Below are 18,686 nucleotides of genomic sequence, written 5' to 3' on the forward strand. Positions count from 1 at the left end.
TCAAGTACCCATTTAGCTAACATTTAACACGAATTTTTAAATTGTTTAACTTTCTGGGGAAATACAAAGCAATTGGAAATAGGCCAAATATCCCCCCACCTGACCTCTTTAATTATAACAAAAACTCTGAATTTTTTTTTGTTCTGTAACATTTTCTGAAACTATTATCAAACTGCAGAATAATTATTTTCATTGGGATAACTTTCTGGCACTTTTGTGTGTTTTAGCCCAGAGAAATTGAAGGGTGGAATCCAAACAAAACCTTGTTTACTTTTTCCACACTTCAGGAACCAGAGTAAATTCAGTCCAAAGAACCCTAGGGGAAAAGGGGGAAAAAAAGTAAAAGAAAAAAAGGCTATTCATTGTGCACAACCGAAATTAGCAAAAAAGGCTTTATTTACACTGGACATTATCATCCTAATTAAAAGGGCAAAGCAATACATCCATAATGATAGGTAATTGTCCTTGAGAGTACTATTAATGAGATCTGATCATTGAAAGCTTGCGTGGAGGCATTGAAATGTTAATAGAGTCAAATTCTTTGAGCAGCCCAATTTTTGCAGAAAGAGCATTCCCTTTGGGCAGAGTACATTTTTCTGGGCATCCCTCTTGACAAAGCCTTGCCTGGGTTCAAAGTAGTACTGTTTTTTCTTGGGTGCTTTTCTCTTGGTTGGATTAGCTTCCGGGAGAAAGGCGGGCAGCGTTCCCTGCTCTGGGCTGTGGCTGGTGGCTGCGGTTGGTCAGTCTGTCCAGGTGGGCAGCGGGCCAGCCAGCCTGCCTCTGTTTGCTGTCACACCTGCAATTCCCCTGTTCCCACCTGTTGGCTCTGTGGGCCACTGCTGTTGGGCTCTGGTTTTCTACCCCAGTGAGCATTCAACAGTCTGTTTTGATGCCTTGCTGTTAGAACCCACTTTAACAAAGCAAGGGATGGAACTGCCCTCCTGGGAAGTCAAGAAATATAGTGTGATTCAAGCTTCCGCTGGGGCGTTGCTACTATTACTGTTTTAAATCGAGGCAGGTCTTCTCCCTTCCATGCTATGTTAGACCATATGTAGTTGTTGCTTGTTAACCATTTCTTATTCTAAAACTATTAATTTTATGTGAATGAGGTTAATCGCTGAACTCTGTGAGGCACAATAAGGTGAATTACAACAAAGGAAGAGAGAACTGACGTTTACTAAAGTCACACTGTCCGCTGGACATGATAACCCACTCATACCTCAAATTACCCCCAGAACGCAAGCTACGTGAGGCAAGAGGCATACTTGCCTTGTTCACAATCACCTCCCTATTTCCAGCACGGTGTATGGCTCAAGAGATATTCACTAGGCAGTGGCATAAAGCGGACTAGGATGTCAGTAACAGCTTGCAGGGTGCATGTGAATGTGAGCTCTCTTAGGTATATATGATATATAGGAAAAGTGATCAGCAAGGTGCCTCACCTATCTCAATAAACATTAGGATGGAGAGACTGAGACTCAGAGAGATGAAATAATGTGCCCAAGGGTAAATAGCTCAGAAGCAGTGAAGGTGAATTCGGGCATTTTGGTTAAATCCCAAGAGCACAGTATTTCCGTCATGCTCATGCAGTTGTATTTCATCTAAGTTCCAGCCTTGTAGCTCTTTCTGTTTCGCTCCATCCCTGATTCTTAATCATGTCACCAGTAAGGTCTCTGGAGCCAGAGGGAAGGGCAGAGGCCGGAGGCCCCAGCTGCATCTCCATTGTCCCCTCCTCCCCTTCCCCACTAGCCCCTGAGAACCTGCGGGTGGCTGAGAGCGGGCAGACCAGGCTGTGCCATCTTGGCAGACATACCACTCTGCACCCTTGCTCTACCTCCCGTTTCCGGGGGAAACCATAGTAATAATAAGGAGGAGAAGGATGAGGAAGAGGACAAATGAAGAGGAGGCAGAGGAGGAGGAGGAGAAACACTTCTATGGGCCAGTCTCCGCTCTGAGCTCCTTGCTTGCGCTATTTTCTGCACTGCTCACAAAATTCCATGATTATCCTCATTTTACAAGCTGAAGTCACTTCCACAAAGCCACACAGTACATTCGGACATGGCTCTATCTTATTCCAGAGCCCACGCTTTTAGCCCTTGTGACCTAAACTGGAACAGAAATGTCCCCATATTATTAAGAAGGAGCAGGAGAAGAGCTGGAGAAATGCCAAGACTGGGATATCATTTATTCTTTCTTCTGGTCACAAAGAGTCATCAAGGTTTCAATTGCTCAGAAGTTCCCACACTCCCCATAAGGCCCTGGTTGGGGGGTGGGAGAGCTCAGTCATTAGGAATAAGGAGAGTTGGGGCGCCTGGGTGGCTTAGTCGGTTAAGCGTCCGACTTTCGCTTAGGTCATGATCTCACGGTTCGTGGGTTCGAGCCCCGCGTCGGGCTCTGTGCTGACTGCCAGCTCAGAGCCTGGAGCCTGTTTCAGTCTGTGACTCCCTCTCTCTCTGACCCTCCCCAGCTCACGCTGTCTCTCTCTCTCTCCTAGAAATAAATAAAATAAAACATTTAAAAAAAAAAAGGAATAAGGAGAGTTGCAGGGGAGGGGAGATGCTGTCCTTGGTAAAACCACCCTTCAGGATGGGAGGCAAGAGAATTGGGAGAAGATGATGATGGACCAAAAGGAGAAAATGGCACTGCCTGCAGGGTATAGAGAACGAGAGCGGGGATCCCAGAGCCCAGCACACTTAGACTTGAAACCTGGCTCTGCTGCAAGTTTACTGTGCGACCTTGGAAAAGATGCCCTCCCTCTCTGAATAGTTTCTTTATCTGTGTAAAAGGGAACTACTAATGCTGACCTCACTGGGTAGTTACAGGATTTAACATGAGGGTGTTTGTGAGAGACGGGCATACTTTAAAATTTTAATAAATAGCAATTCTCCTCCCTCCTCCTAGGGATTAAAGAAAGCAAATTCAACTTTGCTTAAATGCATATAAAAAGGTTTCAGACAGCTTCTCAACAATGAGGATTTTTGTTGGTGAATATGCAAACCCCAAATAAAGAAGGTTAAGAAACCTTGGCTCCCAGTATCCCTATCTGTCCTTATGATCAGCCTCATCATGAAGACTTTCCTCCTTAGAAAAAAGCGGAGGCTCCTATTTGAGACACTCTGTCTCTGATGGGGGCGAACCTCCTCCTTCCCTGACTCCAGCCCATGCTGGGCACCAAAGGATCTTAAAGTGGAAAGCCCTCCCTCCCGGTGTTCCCTTTGTCATTAGCATACGGGCCAAAACTTAAAAGGAAAGATGAGGGGGTGGGGGAAGGGGGTGGGAAAGACGGTGTTGCCGTTCAGTCTTTCTGCGTGCTATGAAATGAGCAAAAAAGAAGACTGCTCATCAAAATCCACAGGTTAAAGAATTCAAAGCAAGACCACTAGTGTTACTGTGATCGCTTTAATGACATCGTCTGTCCTCAGTGTCTGATCACAGGTAAATTGGTCACAGGTACGACTCACTGAGGCATCTAGTGTTCTTAGCACACAATTTGCATTTCATTGACAAACATAAGAAACAATTTCAGCTATTTTTCCGTTTGTAATTGTTTTCTTTGGACCCTGATGCTTTGGTCATTGTTCATCACGACTCATCAAAGAGTTTTTATTAACTCAGGTCTTCAGGTTAATTCTGCCTTAGGAAAGGAGTTGGATTTCAACGTGTGACCTCGAGTCCTTCAGGGGTTGGTGTGAACCTGTGCCTCTCCTTACTGCAGGATGTCTGCGCCGGGAGGGCCCTGCACGCGTTGCTCAGGGGCCCGCATTCCGTTTTCCCTCTCATGTAACCCAAGGCAAACATCTCAAATGGACCATTTAACCCCACTCCCCACTTTCCTTCACCTCTGTTTGATCTCAGTCTTTAAAAAAAAAATGGACTGATTCAAATGGACTTACTCAAACTGACAAAATGCAGTTTTCTCTAACTACCCCTGAAAACACCATAGGGATGGTCTTTATCATTGTGCAGGATCAAAAAGGAGAAGCAAAGGGATTCAAACGACTGTTTGTTTATGTCATGCAGGAGGGAATGGGGGGCAGGCTGGAGAGATGGCATTCTCTTTCCTTCCCACTTCTTTCCTCCGGTCCTGTACATTAGCACTTGCCCTCGGGGCAAGCCGGCCAATTTTCTTCTGCTGGGAGAGACTGTGTGTCCTTCATTTGGCCCACACTTTTCTTTTCTTTTCTTCTTCTTCTTCTTCTTCTTCTTCTTCTTCTTCTTCTTCTTCTTCTTCTCCTTCTTCTTTTTAATAAGTGAATATCTATAGATTTCAGCCTGATTTTAGCTTTGAGGCCAGATGGTTAGTCTGGGACCCTTCGGCCTTTGCATGCCAAGAGAGGGAAAGGCTAAGGCTGAGATATGTGTGGATATCAGATAGGTCTGCTGATACCTTTCTGGATTAGACAAACAAGCCAGTTTACTTCCAAAAGCTTGTGTTTGTTCTAGCACTTACTTTCTTTTACTTAATATTATGTTTAGGGGAAATACCTGGAAGTGATTACGTGCTATGTGAATGGTTCTTTTATTTATTTATTACTTTTTTTTTTTTTTAAAGTAGGCTCCACACGGGCTGGAACCCACCACCCTGAGATGGAGATCTGAGCTGAGATCAAGAGTCGGGTGCTTAACCTACTGAGCCACGTAGGCGCCCCAAGTGGTTCTTAATTCACAGAAAGAATTCAAGACACCAACAGCCATTCTGACTTTGCTTTTCTAAGATGCCCCAACCCTATTCCAGCATCACTGAGTTCTTAACTAAATAGAGTGTTGGCATGGCCACGACGCAAGAATATATCAGATACTGGCAAAGTGAGTGGTTTTCAACCTTCACTATGCACTGCATTCCCCTGGGTGATTAAAAAAAAAAAGAATGCAGTTGTCCAAGGTTTGCCCTAGAGATTCTGATTCACAGGGCCTGGGTATAAGTACTTTTTAAAAGGTCTTCAGGTGATTTCAATGAGCAGCCAGGGTCTAGAACACTTGGGCAAGGCTCTCTCTTTTCTCAGAAATATCCAGAATTATTTTATAAGGATCTAGCCAATGAATTTGTGGTTTGGTGGTTTCTAACTACTGAACCTAGAGCTATATGATTGTGCCTTAGGTAATTAACTCCACTATTATTAACACTAGTGGACACTCTAGACTCCAGTCTCTTCAAATGAAAGATAGAGGTTTGTTTCTGGATTCCAAACAGTACTTGGTAGTGCCAAATCTTAAAACTGACTCCCTCAAAAGGCTGGTTATGTGGTGTGGTGACCAAACCAAACAAAACAAAACAAAAACCAACTTAATGGAACCTAGCCTCTTGTGATGTTGGACAGATTCCTTAAAGACTTTGCCTCAGTTTTCTTATCTATAAAATGGAGTCAATAAGAGTAGCTATATCACAATTTTTTAGATTAAATGAGCTAATCCACATAAAGTACTTTGAACACGATTGGCTATAGTAAGTTCTCCGTAAATCACTGTTGTTATTATGACTGCAAGACTCCTTCCTTTGACCCAAGCTCATTTGACTGCAACTAAAATCCTCTCCCTGCCTTCAGGTTCTACTCTCTCATTAGCTGAATGAAATTCATGTCAAGAGGAGAGCAAGCCTAGCTGGAATTGTGAAGGCATGTCTGTTGCTGGAACCCCGTGAGAAAATACTACTTAAAAAAGGGACAAAGTCTAGGGGTGCCTGGGTGGCGTGGTCAGTTAAGCATCTGACTCTTGATTTCAGCTCAGGTCATGATATCATGGTTTGTGAGATTTAGCCCCGTGTCAGGCTCTACGCTGATAGCATTGGGCCAGCTTGGAATTCTGTCTCCCTCTTTCTCTCTCTGCTCCTCTCTGGCTCATCCTGCTCTCTCGCCCCCCACCCCCAAATAAATAAACTTTAAAGGGGGGGCAAAATCTACATGCTTGAGAGTGGTCATGCNGGAAGGCTCCTTTTTCCTCAGGAAAAAAATCAAGCATTCTCTCCAAAATCACACAGAGTGGGGTCATCCTAGATTTTGCCACACACACTGGGGGGCAGTGCTTCTGAAATACTGTGAGAGATGCAGGGAATGTTCTGGGGATTCTGCTTCCAGAAAATAGAGCATATTGTCTAATATAGTACACACCCGAGCTCTTCCACTGCTCAACTTTCCCCTGTCTAGCGTTGTAATGCCAGAAGTCACTGTGACCCTGAAAGGGAACAGCTCTTTATACAAGCATGATATAAGTTCTCTGCTACCACATCTCTTAAAGCCTTGGGTTGTTCTTAAGCAATCAGAGAAAGTAGGTCCAATGCTTGGAAGAGTGATCCTTTCTTCAAAATAGGACACCTGTTGACTTGTGCAGAAGACAAAGGAGGAGGCAATGATTTGATTCGCTCAGGATTTCTCAGCTTAACATCATGGCAAGGTTCTCTTCATCGTTTTCCTATTGCCTTTCAAGTACAAGCTGACATACAAGCATTTGATTGGGTGTGAGAAGTTAGAGAAGGGGGTTGAGTGTCAGAAGGCCCCCATAGTGGACAGGACACTTGGCCTCCAGTCTTGCCTCTGCGTTGGCCAGACCACCAGCTTTTAAAGCTTCAGTCTCTTTGGCCATTGGAAAGGATGAGTAAGGGCCCGAGGTTCCTATCCAGAGCAAAAAGACTATTTAAATCCAAAAGTCTGTTTATAGATGACTTTTAGTCAGTCTAGTTAATTGTCTATTTTGCTGAGCTTTTCAAAGAACCAGCTTTTAGTTTCATTGACTTCTTTTTATCATTTTTCTAGTCTCTATTTCTTTAAATTTGCACTTTGTCTGTCTGTCTGTTTGTTTATTATTTGGGGGCACCTGCGTGGCTCAGTTGGTTAAACATCCAACTTGAGTTCAGGTCATGATCTCACAGTTAGTGGGTTCAAGCCCAGCATTGGGCTGTGTGCTGACAGCTCAGAGCCCTGAGCCTGCTTCAGATTCTGTGTCTCCTCTGTCTGCTCCTCCCCTGTTCATGCTTTGTCTCTGTCTCTCAAAAATAAAAATAAAAAACACTTAAAAATTTAAAAATAAACATTTTTATTTATGCTTTATTTTATTTTATTTTTTTATTTTAGAGAAGTCTGTGCCTTTATTGGTGGAACAGGTTATAGGGTGCCTACGTGGCTCAGTCAGACAAGTGTCCGACTCTTGGTTCAGCTTAGGTCATGATTTCATGGTTTGTGAGGTGGAGCCCCACATTGGGCTCCATGCTAATGGAGTGTGGACCCTGCTTGCGATTCTCTCTCTCCCACTCTTTCTGCCCCTCCCCTCTCCATCTCTCTGTCTCTCTCTCAAAATAAATAAAATTTAAAAGATAAAAAAAATTTATTGGTGAAACAGGCTACTTGAGAGAGATACAGAGGAGATGTAGGTGGCCCCGACGACAGGTCTGCCAGACTTCACAGGCTTGTAGATGATGGGGAACTTGTTCAGGTAGTGGCCAATCGTCTGGGGCTTGATTTCTACCTAGTTGAAGGTCTTGCCATTGTAGACATCCACAATGCTGCCACCATCTTGGGCAGGATGGACCATGTCCTACAGGTGCATCTTAGCCACCTCCAGCTTCCCTCTGTGGGAAGCCTCCTTCTTGGCCTTGCACAGGAGTTCAGTAGCGAGTGCTCTTCCTTCATATACCTGGGCTGAGACGCTCATCTTTTCGGCGCTGCATCAGCTGCTTGTAGAGCATGTCCAGCAGCTGGTTGAGGTCTGCCTGGGTAGGTGGGCTTGTGGAAGGTAGGCTTCTCTTTCCACTTCTCTTCTGCCATCTTGTCAGCTCTTCCTAAATTTCCATTTATATCATTAGTTCCCTCCTTCTGCTCATTTTTAGGTGTAGTGTGTTCTTTTTCCAGTATCTCAGGGTGGGAGATCAGATTGTTGGCTGGAGATCTTCCTCCTTAATATCAGCAGCCACAGCTATGAATTTCCCTTATAGCATTGCTATAGCTGAGTTCTATACATTTTGATATGTTGTGTGTTCATTTTCATTTTGCCTCAAATTATTTTTTCTAAGTTTTACTTATTTAACTAATCTCTACACACATCGTGGGGCTGAAACTCAAGACCCGGAGAACAAGAGTGTCGCACTCCTCCAACTGAGCCAGCCAAGCGACCCACCTCAAAGCATTTTTTTGATTTCTTCTTGATCCATTGGTTATATAGAATTGTGTTGTTTTATTTCCACATATTTGTGTGTTTCCCCAATTTTCTCCTGCTATTGATTTCTAATTTCATTACATCGTGATCAGAAAACATACTTTGTATTGTTTCTACCCTTTTTAACTTACTGAGGTTTGTTTTGTGGCTGCTGTAAGAAAACACCATAGATTGGGTAGTTTCAACAACAGAAATTTCTTTTCTCACCGTTCTGGAAGCTGGGAAGTCCAAGGTCAAAGTGCCAGCCCATTTCACTTTGGTGAGAGACCTCTTGCAGACTAGTGCCTTTTCGTTGTGTCCTCACATGGGAGAGAGACAGAGACAGAGACAGAGAGAGGGAGCTCTGGTGCTTCCTCGTTATAAAGACACTTATCCTATCAATCACTTGAAGTCTATAGTCAGCTTTAAAAGAATACTTCAACTGTGTGGGCCGTATAGTGTCTCAGCTTGTAAGGATTGTTACACCTATCAAGTTAGGCATCCTTGTACAGCAGATAAATAATGAGATCAGTATTAATACTTTTTAAAAATGGACAAGTAGGGGCCTGGAGAAATTAGGAAGCCAGGATCACAATGAATGGGTGCCTGAGCAGGGCCAGCAGTCAAGTGTTTTAAGTGTGTCCAGTGTTACTTTTCCATCAAACTAAACAGCTGTCCTTATGAACCAGTGAGGAGGCAGCAGATGTTCACATTGTGTGTGTGCATGCGTGTGTGACAGAGGGGGACGGACAGACATGGAGAGAAAGTGCACAGGCAATTGCAATGTTAAATTTCTGTTTATCCTAGAGCTATAGTCAGGTTTAATCATTCTTGGAGTTCTGGTACATGAACAGGGTGTAGTTTTGGACTCATTATTTACACAACATTCTCTCCTCTCCCTCTTGCCTGAGGGAGAAAGGGGCTTTCTCTGGAGCCAGTAGAGACCTCCCTGCCTTATCCTTCCGAGCCGAAAGCCCACAAGCATGCCTGCTGCCTTCCCAGGACTGGATTTTGAATGTGAACTGGGGTGTCAGACTGATCATTAATAAGGCAGAGAAGCTGCACACAGCTTCTCTCTTCTGTGCTTCCTGCCTTCTCTCATTCTCACCTGGCTGTCGGCAAAGTGGACATTCAATCAATATTTATTGATTTGGTTTTGTTATGAGGCCAGGCTAAGTTATGCTGTAGTTAATCAACTAGTGACTTCAAGGAGAGATGGAGCTGACGTAGGGCAGTGCAGACTCCTGGAGTCTCTCTGAGAAAAATGTTAGATGAAGACCGAGGAAGGAAATAAGAGGCAGTCTGGCAGCACAGCGAGAGGGCCCCCCCCCCAACGCTGGTCCTGCTGCTGAGTCTCCTCCTGTCTTAAGGGAGCCACAGCCTCTGTCTCCCTGACTGTTTCGTGTGGGTGCTCCATGTAAGGGTCTCTAGGGCTTACTTCTGCTTTAACATTTTCTCTGCAACATACTTCATTCCTTTGCTTCCTTGCTTTTGCACTCGCACTCGGATTCAACATTTACAGAGCACATACTAAGTGCCGGGCACCAGGTAGACCAGAGGACGAGAGATGGGGACGGAGATGTAGAGATAAGAAATGAACCACTGCACCCCTTGAACCCATCTTGCTGGTTGGAGAGAAAATGGGAGACATCCACATGGAAAACAAATACTGGGCAGGATTAGGTTAATAGCTCTTGGGGTAACTCCTCCACACCTGCCTGTCCAGGAGACGCTGGCCTCAGGAAGCTGGGGAACTGAGGCAAAGCTGAGGGGAAGCTGGGAGGTGGGAGGACACAGTGGCCACTGGTGATAATTAGAAAATAACGGGCATGATGGCTGTGTGTCTAGGTATTTTGGGTGGAGTACAGAAAGCACACGGAGGTATTTGTGCTATAGACTGTGGCCATCAAATCGGCTACCAGTGTTCTCTGATACCGGTTGCTGTGAAGAGCATGCATTTCCAGAGAGCAACAGAGCTCAGGTTAGTACAGAAAGAGGCCCATAGATCTCCTCGGACTGTACCCCTGGAAGAGCCTCAGTGAAGCCCGACCTGAAAGCACATGGCATCACCTCAACTCCTCTTAGCTCCGCACCTGATGACCACAGAGGCCACAAGCCAGATCAACCCATGTGTATGTCCAGTAGAGCTGGCAAACAAGGCCAAAGCTAAAAAAGAAAATTAAAGAAATCCCAAGGGACTGAGAGCCTGAATAATCCTGCTGTCGTGCACAGGAGAGGTCCATAGCATCCCAGTTGGGCTATTGGATGATGGGACTCCAGGAATACATTCTCTTTACCTGTCTTCACATGTGGCCAAAGAAGGAGAAATCCCACAAAGATGTGTGCACACAGCCAGAAAGGGAGGTAATGTGGGTGTAATTAAAATTCCACAATGGCAGTAAAAATGGCAGCACAACTCAAATGATTGCTTACTGTATGCCAGACTCTGTGTTAGGCACTTTCTATACAGTATCTTACTTGGTTCTCAGTCCTATGAGATAGGTAGTATCATTGTCCCCATTTTTAGTAATGGGGAAAACAAGGCTTGGAGAATTTAAGCAAACAGTGCAATAAAATCCTGACAGGCTTAACTCCTAATGGCTCAATCTTAATCACTACCTGGTATTACACTTCTACTGGGTCTCTTTTACCGTAAGTGAAAATTAAGCCTCCGAACACACACCCTGGAACATTTTTCTTTTCCCATGGCTTGAGTTTTGATCTGAGTGTTTTTGTGTTTCTGAAGCATTTGTGTTGGGTGTGTGGGTTTACTATTGTGAGCTACCACAAATCCTTGATGGACGTAGGCACGTCGTAAAGCACAATGAAATAAAAAGACGGCAGAACACACACAGAGATCATGGAAATCGTCTCCAGTCTCTGTCTGGTTATAACTGCTTGGGGTGGGGGCTGGGGGTGTTGTCTTCATGGCTTCCAGACAGAAGGTTATTTGAACTTGGCTGGCTATGAGAGCCAACAGAGTGAACTTGAAGAGAAAGATAAACATACAACAACTGTTCAAAGCTTCAGGTGTTATGATTGCTAATTGAGAAAGGCTCTAAATAATACCTGCTGGTGTGTAGGAATTTCACTCCCAGGGATTAGTGGCTCAGGTAACACCGCGATTCTGTGCCTTCAGATTCCCCCTTAAAGAAAATTTAAAATGCGGTGTCCCAGTCAATCAGGAGCGGGTATGCCTCAAAGTAACCCAGGGCAGCTAAATAGCACCTTCATCTTTGAACTTCTTCGCTGGTACTTTTCATACATACACAGTCTCTCTCTCTCTCACACAAACACAATGTCTCACACCCACATGCTGAGGCTTACCACACACACCTCATGGTCACACACACATGCTCTGAGACACACACAAGAACACATGCTGTCTTATGCACACTGGCTCTCCAACATATCCGCGTGCAGAACACACACCAGATCACAGAGCACTCCTTCCTTCACACGCACTTTCTCACACACACACATTCCCACACACACACACACACACACACACACTTTATCTCTCTCTATCTCTCTCTCTCTCTCTCTCTCACTTGCACAACATACTTCTGGCAAAGCCACTGCAGCTGCACTAACCTGCCCAAGTTCCTTTCTGGGCCCAGCCCCGTCAGCATTTTCCCAGGCCCAGGCTCACTTGTAGTCACCCTGCTGTCTTCCCTCAGAGCAGGGCCACACTGTCCCTGACCCCAAATCATGTATGTGTGAGGGACTGGAGGCTGCTGAAGTAGAGGAGGGTGGGATTGAGCGAGCGGCAGTCCTGGAAGCCCCTCAGCTGACCTCCTCACGGGGACCACCCAGCAGCACAGCCCCATTCCTGCTTCTTCCTCTTCCGGGGACAGCTTGGGGTGGTGGACTGGGTTTCGGGAAACATACAGCCTGGGTCAAGTCCCCATTGGGAGGCCTTGGGCAAGTCTGGAAACCTCTGAGTCTCTCGATATTCCCTCAGCTGTAAAACGGAGTTAGTGTGTCACAGAGCTGTGGTGAGTAGCAAACCCCATGCTTGGTTCGGACTGCTGTCTATCTGAGTGGGGGCTATTCACAGCGACTCTTCTGGCAGATGACATGTAAAATGTCTATCCTACTCACTCCTGACTCACACTGGCAAACTTCCCTGCCAAATGAGTCAGCTTTATGTTAACATTACTTCAAAAATTTTTTAAAACCAAAAGAGGCGCCAAAAGGCTACGCCAATTACCATCACAAAAGACCATCTTTGTGCTGTTTCTAACAAATGAAAGCAGGAGGAGAAAACACGTTAAAAACCTTTGGTCCTGCGTAAAAATTTCAAGAGTAAGTTTCCATTTCGAGTGACACAGGCCACCAACTTCGCATGTAATTTTGAAGGCCGAGAAACAATTCCCTCTTCCCTCCCAGCCTGCTCAGTTCTTCCCGGAAGTATTTAATGGTGCTAATTAAGTACTAATCCTGATAATAAAAATGTGACACACTGCAGTTTCCCAGGAGGGGTAAACCGCAGAGACAGAGAAGCTGCAGATACTGAATATAAAATATCTCTTTTCACCATTTTTCTGAACATGGTGCCATTAAATATCTTCCCAGTGGCGAAGCAGGTTGTAAACGTCATTTCTTCACAGCTGCGATGTCCCAGACACTATTTGGCATCTAATGTACTTTGTCTTTCTTCTGCCTTGTAGCACTTACCACAATTGTAGTGATGTCAGTGTTGTTATAATCAATTTAATGCTGATCTCTCACTAGAGGACAAGCTACAGGAGGGGACAGGCCAGTCTGTGCTGTTCCCTGTTCTCTTGCTCAGGTCTAGTGTAGTGTCTGGCCCATGGCAATGCTTAGGAAATGCTCACTGAATGAATGGATGAGCTATAGTCCTTGCAGCAAAGTAGTGAGCTAGGCATTATATCTCCATTTTACAGATAAGGAAACGAATGCTTTAAAAAGTTAAGTGGCTTTCCAAGTAGATACTACTTTGTGTGTTGGGAACCCAATCAACGTCTGTTGACTCCAAATACATTTGCTCTCTTGCCTACCAAAGTGACTATTTATTTTATTATTATATATATATATATATATATATTTTATTTTAGGGAGAGAAAGTGTGAGTGGGGAAGAGAGGTAGAGGGAGGTAGAAAAGAGAGAGAATCCCAACCAGGCTCCATGTTCAGCTTGGATCCCAATGTAGGGCTCAATTCCAAGACCTACGATCATGACCTGAGCCAAAATCAAGAGTTGGACGTCCAATTGTCTGAGCCACCCAGGTGCCCCTGAAGTGGCTATTTAAATGAGAGCCTCTTCTGAGTTGCCTTAGTTGGGTTGTATAAACCCTGAAGAACAGTTGATAATAAACGTCTTCCTGGGTTTAGCTCCTTTAGCTGGCCTTTCATCTCCCTGATGGGTTATATTCTTACCTTTAACTTCTCAACTTATTTACTCTTTCCCATCCTGCCTTTGTTGTCAGCCCTTTTCTTTTTGCTTTGAGCAGAGGGTCCATCCCAAGACAATCCTAATTTAGTTGTTCTTAGCTCTAGTCCCTTCCTCTGCCCCAGGATCCCCAAGGTAAATCTCACCACAGCTACCCCTCGTGATTAACAGCCGCCCTGACTCCCTGGTTAGAGCCAGCAAGAACCTCCTTATTGCCAAGCCCAATAAACACTCCAGTGTTCTTACCCTTCTTGGATTTGCATCTGTATTTTCAACTAGTGCCTGCTCCTACTGGGAAGCACTTGTGTTCCCCACTCCCACCCCTTCTCCTTGTGAGCCCTTCTTCCTCTAACTTCTTCGCAAATGGTGGTGTTCCAGGGTTCCCATTTCATCCTACATAATCTCCCTGGAGCACCTCATCTACTTGCCCATGGCTTTGATATCATCTTTATCCAGAGATTCACAATGTTAGTGGGCAAGAGGATAATCTGAAGGAGACGGCAAATCATCCTAAGTGCTGATTTGTCAGGGCAGGGCAGGAGGCTACATTGAGATGATTTAGTGCAGGTTGTTCTCAGTTCTCAGACCACAGGATGAAACCCTGTGCTATCAGTTAATATTTCCCAATATCATGCCCTTCCAAGCTCTGGACTATGTAGTTGGCTTGATGTCTCCTTGGCTGTGGTGGTCATAGCAGTATGCTGCCCAGATCCCCCTTCAGGGAATACTTTTTGCCCCAGCTGCAGGGACTGCTGTTTGTATCCAGCTTTCAGCTGTCTACCCCTTCCAGCATTGCCTCAGCTGGAGAGACCCTCCTGGTCCAAGGTCACACTGCTTCTCAGGCAGCCACATCCAGTCACTCATCAGTGTGGGATATGAAGCCTCCGCCATCTTGGCCCAACTTGGAACAGCTCTGAAAGGCCATCTTAGTTCTTTTTTTTTTTTTAAGTTTATTTTTATTTATTTTTAGAAAGAGAGCAAGTGGGGAAGGACAGAGAGAGAGAGAGAGAGAGGGAGACAGAATCCCAAGCAGGCTCCTTGCTGTCAGTGCAGAGCCTGATATGAGGCTCAAACTCAGGAACCATTAGATCATGACCTGAGCCAAAATCAAAAGTTGGACGCTTAACCAACTAAGCCACCCAGGTGCCCCATGACCATCCTAGATCTAAAGTACCTTGAGAGGCGAACTGATGGGCTGGTTATCTAGTGCTGTGTAACAAACCACCCCAAAGTGTAATTTTAAGATAATGGCAACACTTATTTTGCACATGAATCTGCAGTCTGGGCTGGGCTCCAAGTTGAAGAAGGGACAAAAAAGATTCTTCGTCTCTGCTTCTCTCAGCATTTTCTGGGGTAGCTTGGAGGTTGGGGCTGGGTGCATTTAAAAGCGCACCCACTCACTCATGTGTCTAGCACCTGGACTGGGCATGCTCAAACTGCAGACAGCTAGACCACTGGCCTCCTCGGACATCTCTCTCTACCTCTACATGATTTCTCTACATGCTTTTTCCAGCATGGACACTTTAGGGAAGCCAAACTTCATACTTGTTGACTCAGGACTCCTAAAATGGATATGGTGAGAGAGAAAGCCAGGCAGAAGCCATGTTACCTTTTATACCTAGCCTTAGAAGTCACACAGCATCATTCTGGTCAAGCAGTTTAAAAGTCCCCCCCAAGTTCAAGAATATAGACATAGACCCCACCTCTCCATGGAGGAGCTTCGAGCTCACCATAATAAGAACATGTGGGATGGGACACACATTGGTGTGGCCATGTTTGGAAAATATACTTCGCCTAATAACAAAGCTGTTATAAGGCCCGCCCTGAAGTCAGATCTCTCCTTCTGCCTACTCTTGTTTCTCTGTGTTGCGATCAAGAGCACACTGTAAGGAATACCCTGTTCATCAAACTGGGTCTCAGAGCCTATTTCCCAGGAACTGAGCCTGCAAGCCTAGCCCCCCAAAACCATCTTGCCCTGGTGTATTCCACCCCATCATCTCCTCCTCTCTGTGCTTTAACTCAATGAATGGCCCCACCTCTGTCTAGCATCAGCCCTTTCCCTCAGACACTCTCCATGTCTGTCTCTCTGGGACACCATTGGCACATGTCCATTTTTCTTCTTTCCCCGGCCTTGTCCAAGCCACCCCATCTCTGACTCCAATCTGCACAATAGTCCCTAACTAGTCTTCCGTGCTTGCTGGGAGCTGCACTGGTCTTGCTGGATGACAGTCACAGCGAGGAAATGGTAGCATTTGCACAGCTCCTGCCATGAGAAATGAAAACTGGTACCTCCTTCTGCTACTACTGGCTCATGTTGGAAATGAGGCTGCTGGTATTGACCAGGCCTCACAATATTCCAGATCAGACCGATATTCCCCACACAGATTGCTCATAAGGAAAAGCATATTCCTGCCTTTTCCAAAGAGATTTCAGATGAAACATTGTGGATGATTGTTAAAAGGCTCTTCCTAAGGGCCTTGCAGATCCAAGACTTACATAATAAAGGGGGCTTGAGTCTAATTTAGAGTTAAGGGCAGGAGCTGTGCAAACGCTGCCATTTCCTTGCTGTGACTGTCATCCAGCGAGGCCAGTGCGGCTCCCAGCACGTGCTCCCTCTTGCCTCCCTATAGCATCAACTCTTAACTTGCTGCCAGAATTATCTAAGTCTCATATTTGATTATTTTGTGTGATAATGCCCAGACTTCTTAACTTGGTCCACAATGCCCTTTGTAACCAGACTTTGGCTTCCTCTGGAAGTTTCTATCCCTGCCCATCACACTCATCACTCACTCTGGTGAGTTTCTTTCAGCTCCTTTGTTATGTTATGAGCATGGTAAAATCTCTCTACCCTTTCAGGGATGTTCCTCTTGGTGGACAGGACCTTCTTCCACATCCCAGATCATCCTATGTATTTATCTTTCAGATTTTGCTCCAAATTTCAGTTCCTCCAGAAAGCCCTTCCTGACCCCTAGACTGGGTGAGGGGCCCTGATCTGAGCTCCTGAAGTGCCCCTCCCACCACTGCACAGCCACACTTCATGGAAATCACCTTGTGACCACCTTTCCTGGAGTCTGGAAGTTCCACCAGGGCAGTGACATTGTCATCTGACTCACCAATGTAGCCAGGACACTTAGACCAGTGTGTGGCGCATAGTGGACACTCAGATAGGCTGCCATGTACAACAGAGCAGGCTGTGCACTGGTCAACTCCAAGGAGCAACATATGCATAAACTGTGCTGTGACACATCCCCTAGAATTATGCAGTATGCCCCCTAAGCACACACAGTGGCCCAGCCAAAAAGTTTTAATTGTATAATCAAAAGAATAAATGAATTATGCTATCTTTGGTGCTCTCTGTTAGCCATGAAATTAATGTTTGGCAAAAGGAAAATTATCTGATTTCAGCCGTCTATTTTCAAATGCCAAAGAACAGAACTTTTCAACTAGAAAAGAGAAAGAAAAAGCCTAAAATGCAGTTTCTCAATCCTGGATGCGCATTAGAATTACTTGGGAAGCGCTGGAAAAATACAGATGCCTGGGCATCACCACAGACCCAGTAGAAGCTCTGGAGGTGGGGTCCAGTGGGATTTTCTTTTTACTTTTCCCCAGGTGTCTTTCCTGTCCAGCCAAGGTTGAGAGCCTCTGGCCTAAAGAGCATCCAAGCACATCCAAGGAGCTTAAAAAAACCCACCAGAAATCATTAACCTTGCTCTCAAACACCTCACTCAGGAGCCACAGGGCTGAGCACCCAAGTTTAAAATCTTTTGGGGTTAAATGTACTTCTTCTCTGGGCTTTGGACCTCAGATGCAGAGCTGAGTTTGTCATATCCATCCATTCACAGTACATTGTCTTCATTGGGCCATGCAAGGCCCTCTCCTTAACTTATTCCCTTTTACTCCATTCTCCCTTAAGTTTCTCACCCCCCTCCCCTACAGGCAACCATCGTAATACACTAGATGCATATACAATGTACACTTCTGTTCGTATGCATTCTTGTCAAAATGTGTTTTGCTGCTTTCAATACCTGTCCTTTTTTATGTCAATGCATTGTGCTCCAGCCTTGTTCTGATAGTTCATCTTTCAGTCCATCCATGTTTCGCTCCATCCAGTCTTTTGTTCCTGTCTGCTGCTGAATATTCCAGTCTGTGCTTCCAACACATTTTCCCCATCCGCACCCCCAGTGGTATTCACTCACATTGCCTCCGGCTCCCAAACACCATGGCACTGCAAGAGTCATCCTTGTATATGTCCCCTTGAATACCTGCAGGGAAATTTGTCTGGGGTACGTTACCCTCTCTGGTTTATTAACTATGTCTTTTAGGTCTCATCACGTACATGTTTTTGTGTAAGGAACACTTCTATTCCAATGTACCAAAAAGAAAAATCCAAGTGATTTGTATAATATGTTGACTATAATAATGGGGCCTAAACAATATGTGCAAGTGGTGGTAAGAAAACAATGTAACACATTCCTAATGCCACAAGTAGAACTGGGAATCGTGGCATCTCAGTGTCATTTAATCCTGATGCTCTGATGCTGGATTTTAGTAAAGGAGGTAGTCTCCGGGAGGGACAACTGGATCACCTTAAATGAAACCTCCATGAAATGTAAGCATTTCCTAGATTGTTCCAAAATCTCACTGGGTTAGACTTCTGACTCCTATGGATGCTTAGCTGAACCTCTTACAGGTTCAAAAGCAGCAAACACCAAATCCAGAAATTAGGTGGTATGCATTGAACCTAACCTCTATTGACAAAACTAGGCAGAATCAGATATGCTAGTTTGGGAAAGAATGAAATGTTGCCAAAACTCTGTTTGTTATAATCAGCATTTTAAGCTGAACAGAATATTTCGAGGAGACCCTGCAACATTTAATGGGCAAATATTCTGAGTGGTAGCAGTTCACTGAAAGTCCTTTGTCTGATTGCTGTGTTATGAATGCGCTCATGCCCCTGAGATTTCCAAACCAAGTATTTGTGTTTCAAAGCAGGTGTTACTTCAGCAGAAGCAGTAGGTTAATCCGGAGGCTTCTGACAGCTTCTCTGCTCACCAGGAAGGCTCAACAGTTACTGAGCATTTACTCTCTAGCTGGTAGAGGATCGTGGTTGATATCTCAGGCCACTTAGTAGTTCTGTCTCTTAGGGCAAG

General features: G+C 45.1%; 1 protein-coding gene, 1 long non-coding RNA gene and 1 pseudogene across 2 annotated transcripts in view; 2 read left to right on the forward strand and 1 right to left on the reverse strand.

Annotated features, from left to right (window-relative positions):
- ZNF706 (zinc finger protein 706) overlaps positions 1-18,686 on the forward strand; it is a 239,429-nt gene that overhangs the window by 19,709 nt on the left and 201,034 nt on the right. The gene's annotated exons all lie outside the window — the stretch shown is intronic.
- The window catches only part of LOC144218389 (uncharacterized), a 145,012-nt gene that overhangs the window by 18,882 nt on the left and 107,444 nt on the right, over positions 1-18,686 (forward strand). The gene's annotated exons all lie outside the window — the stretch shown is intronic.
- LOC144218358 (small ribosomal subunit protein uS19 pseudogene) lies at positions 6,460-7,754 on the reverse strand (annotated as a pseudogene).

Source organism: Crocuta crocuta, unplaced genomic scaffold (assembly GCF_008692635.1).
Source record: "Crocuta crocuta isolate KB4526 unplaced genomic scaffold, BGI_CrCroc_1.0 scaffold39, whole genome shotgun sequence".
NCBI classification, from domain to species: Eukaryota; Metazoa; Chordata; class Mammalia; order Carnivora; family Hyaenidae; genus Crocuta; species Crocuta crocuta.